At 45.1% G+C, this 4,527-nt stretch overlaps 1 protein-coding gene across 2 annotated transcripts in view; it reads left to right on the forward strand.

Annotated features, from left to right (window-relative positions):
- Positions 1-4,527, forward strand: part of PRKCE (protein kinase C epsilon) — a 535,093-nt gene that overhangs the window by 244,278 nt on the left and 286,288 nt on the right. The window lies entirely within an intron of this gene.

Raw genomic sequence — 4,527 nt, forward strand, 5'->3', positions numbered from 1 at the left:
GAATATGCTCTCCTGAGCATGCAGCAGTGACTCCTATATGCAGTAGAGCTTCATGTGTAGCCTTTGAAGCAAGGACATATGAGAAAGTGGCTGTCAGGGCACCATGGCTCATGCCTGTAATCTCAGCGCTTTGGGAGACTGAGATGGGAGCATTACTTAAGGCCAGAAGTTCAAGCCAGCCTGGGCAACATAGTGAGATCCCATCTCAATAAAAAATTAAGAAATTAGCTGAATGGTTATGCCTGTATTCCTAGCTACTTGGGAGGCTGAGGTGAGAGGAACCCTTGAGCCCAGGAGTTTAAGGCTGCTGTGAGCTGTGAGCATTCCACCATGGGTGACAGAACAAGACCCTATCTCTTAAAAGAAAGAAAATTACTATTAATAACTGCATTGGTAGGATTAAATATAATGTGATTTGAAATATCTAAAACTGTGTTACACATATACTTAGATTATCTAGAAAACTTCACTCTTTAGTTTGGTAAGGATCAGCATGAATACATTTCATTCCATCTATAGGCCCATCCATCCACGTAATCTTGGCCAGCATTCTCAGACTATATCTCTTGGAAGGTGACATAATACCTGCAGACCTGCGGACACTGGTCTTCCTCAGGACACAGCTTGGTAATCACTATGAGAGACAGCATCAATGCTAACTCGGAATTCAGGGCCCCTTTTTTGGTCAGGTTGCCCATCTTGTTTTGTGCTAGTGGAAATACCTCATCTTAGGATGGGCACGGTGTCTCATGCCTATAATCCCAGCACTTTAGGAGGTCAAAGCAGGTAGATCCAGAGGTCAGGAGTTCAAGACCAGCCTGGCCAACATGGTGAAACCCCATCTCTACTAAAAACACAAAAAAATTAGCTGGGCATGGTGGCAGGCACCTGTAACCCCAGCTACTCCGGAGGTTGAGGCAGAGGATTGCTGGAACCCTAGAGGCAGAGGTTGCAATAAGCCGAGATCATGCCACTGCACTCCAGCCTGGGCTAAAAAGCAAAACTCCATCTCAAAAAAAAAAAAAAAAATACATCTTTATTTTTTGTTTTTATTTTTAAAATTTGAAGAAAGTTTTTATAGGTCAAAGGGATAGAAGAGTAGGTAGTGTTACGGAGCAGGATGTAATTGAGTATGTTCAGAGGAGAAGAGGGCACTTTGCCCATGATCATTGCCAGATGTCTAGAGGTGCAAGAGGAGATGGTGCCCCATTTTTTATGGCCACATTTCAGTGGCTTTCATGACAGAGATGATCTGTTTTCTGCCTTGGTCGCAGCCTGGTTGAAGTAAGAGGAGGCAAGGTCAGTGTAGGGGTTACTGAGACGGAGAAAACATGTGGTATGTGATTTGAGACAAATGTTTTCTTAGCTGCTCACGTATCTTTCCATGGTTCTTCCCGAAACTCCATCACAAAAAATTAAATTATTTAAGAAGGGCTTCTAATGATCACTGCCGACCAGGGCATGATGAGACACCTGGATAAACTGGTGGTAGGATACCGATTTGCCCAATCTTTGGTGTAATTTGGCGATCCGTATGACAGCCCTTTCAGAAGTATATACCTCTTCTTGCCCAGCGGTTTCATCTCTGTCACTAAGGATGCAGTGGGGCAAGTACACAGCAGGCACAGGCATGGCTCCCTCCTGCAGGTCCCTCACCATAGAGATGACTGGTAATAGCCTAATTCCCAAAAACAAAAAGAGGAGGAAGCCACGTGACTTTTATGGCCTACTCTCTAAAATCACACCTCATTGATTCACCTTCTTTATTCATTAGGGGCGAGTAATTAAGTCCAGCCCACACTAGGAGGGAAGGGAATGAAGCTTCACCTTTGAAGGGAGGAGTAAGAGAGAATTTGTGGGCATAGTTTAAAACAGCCACAAATACATGAAATTATGTTTAGTCTGAGCATGTTAGTGTGATTCAGATCTACCTGCTGGAAGCTGTCTGTCTTCTTGGTGGGTAAGAGAGCAGCCGCAAAGGATGGGGCATTTGACTTTGACACTAAGAGGTACTTGTATAACACTTACGGAGCAGAAAGCCTCTCAAAGAGGACAGGGTCATTGGAGTCTGGAAGCTTGGTCCTACCACACATTGCTCGAGGACTTGGAGTAAGTCAGATGGCCCCTGGGCTTTCCTATCTGGTTATGCTGAGGATCTAATAAACCAGTGCAATTGGAAGCACTATATAAAACTGCAGAGCAATTCATGAAGCTGGCTGTTACTATCATTACCACTACTGCTACTGCTGGAACAGAGTACCAGTGTGGGAGATGGGGAGGGGTGGGACACAGAAATAGACCAGGGAGTAGAGAAAGGGATTTGAATACTATTGTAACCAGATCAAGGTTTCCTAGGGTGGCTCTGAGGCGGGAGTGGAGGCAGCCTGCTTTGGCTGAACTCACATGAGGCCATGCCATGACGATCACAGGGACTTGTGTGAAGGACTCCTCTCTTGGGTCTACCAGAGCTCTAAGGCCTGGTCCATGAAAAAGGCGTCAGTCAGGGTGGAATGTCCCAAAAAGAAAGCAGCCCTGAATCTTCTCAGCTAGACCATATACCCAACTCATTGTTTCAGGACTCACGTATTCCTTCCCAGCTTTGCGCCAAGCCCTGTGCTAGGGGCTGGGGAGACAGTCCAATAGGCCACAGAGCCTTCTCTTCAGCATCCGAGTCCCGCAGGGCAGGCAGACTGCAGCCGTTTTGAGGGAAAGGAGACAGAGCTTTGACTGGTGGCTTTATTCCCTAAGCCTGGATTGGAGCTTTAGGAAATAGTCGTCTCAGATGGCCTTATTCTCTCAGAGGTCAAATAGCTCTGAAAACTTTGTCTTTGGAAACTAAACTTTTCCCTCCTAATGATATTTATAGGCTTCTAGAGTGTTAGGCAAAGATAAAGCCAGGCCATTGCATTTAGATAATTATAATTGCCACTCCTCCTTCCTTCCAAGTCTTTTTTAAAACTCTTTTTTTGAGATAGAGTCTCACTCTGTTGCCCAGGCAGGGGTGGAGTGGCACAATCATGGCTCCCTGCAGCCTCAATCTCCCCAGGCTCAGGTGATCCTCCCACCTCAGCCTCCCAAGTGGCTGGGACCACAAGTGAGCCCCACCACATCTGGCTAATTTTTGTAATTTTTTTTTTAGAGCCAGGGCTTCGCCATGTTGCCTAGGCTGGTCTCAAACCCTTGGGCTCATGCAATCCTCCCACCTCAGCCTCCCAAAGTGCTGACATTACAGGTTTGAGCTACCATGCCCAGCCCCTTCCAAGTTTTAATGGCCAACACTATAGTTTCTGAAGGCCCCATGCTCTCTCAGAAGTGGCGGGGCCTGTGGCTAGTGCTGTGCACAGCATTCCTGCCTGAAGTTCCATTTGCTGTTGATCAGGGCAGTGTGTAGAAAAGGCGGGCGCCACATGGGGAGAAAGCTGTGTGGCAATTGGGTATCTTTTCATTTGGTTATATTTCAAGCGTGAAGGGGCTCCAAGTATCCAGAAATAAATCTTTCTTCTACTAGCCCAGGCTTCTACTAGCCCAGGCTCAACTATGAAAGGTAAGTTACTTTGACTTAGCTGTCTGTGACCTCTAGCCATATATCACACAGTAAACCAAGTCACACAGTAAATCTGTTGTACGTTACTAGATCTGCTAATGTACAACAGATTCAAGTGGGAACTGTTGCTTAGGATAAAACGCAGTTGGCGAAAACCCAGAAAATAACAAGCATTGATGAGGGTGTGGGGAAATGGAAACTCTTGTTTGTTGTTGGTGCACATGTGAAATGGTGCAGCCCCTGTGGAGAATGGCCTGGCATTTCCTCAGAAAATTGAATTACCATATGATCCAGCAATTCCACTGCTGGGTGTACATCTCAAAGAACTGGAAGCAGGAACTGGGTCCGATGGATACTTACACACCAATGTTTATAACAGCATTATTCGTAATAGCCAAGAGGTGGAAAGAACCTGAATGTCCATCAATAGATGAACGGATAAACAAAACGTGGTATATGCATGCAATCAAATATTATTCACCCCCAAAAGGAGGGGAACTCTGATACATACCACAGCATGGACAAACGTCGAAGACATTATGCTAAGTAAAACAAGCCAGTCACAAAAGGACAAATATTCTATGATTCCATTTACAGGAGGTCCTAGAATAGGCAAGTTAGTGGAGGTAGAAGGTAGAATGGTGGTACCAGGGGCCAGAGGGAGGGCAGAATAGAGTTAGTGTTCAATGGTATAGATTTTCAGTTTGGGAAGATGAAAAGGTTCTGGAGATGGATAGTGGTGATGGTTTCACAACAATGTGAAGGCACTTAATGCTAATGAATTATATACTTAAAAATTACCATTGTAGTTATTTTTGTGTAATTTACCACCATAAAACAAAAGCTTTTTTTTTTTTTTTTTTTTTTTTTCCTGAGACAGAGTCTAGCTCAGTCACCAGGCTAGAGTGCAGTGGCATGATCTCAGTTCACTGCAACCTCTGCCTCCTGGGTTCAAGCGATTCTCCTGCCTCAGCCTCTTGAGT

The sequence above is a fragment of the Sapajus apella genome, unplaced genomic scaffold, assembly GCF_009761245.1.
Source record: "Sapajus apella isolate SASKATOON/1434 unplaced genomic scaffold, GSC_monkey_1.0 scaffold44, whole genome shotgun sequence".
NCBI lineage: Eukaryota > Metazoa > Chordata > Mammalia > Primates > Cebidae > Sapajus > Sapajus apella.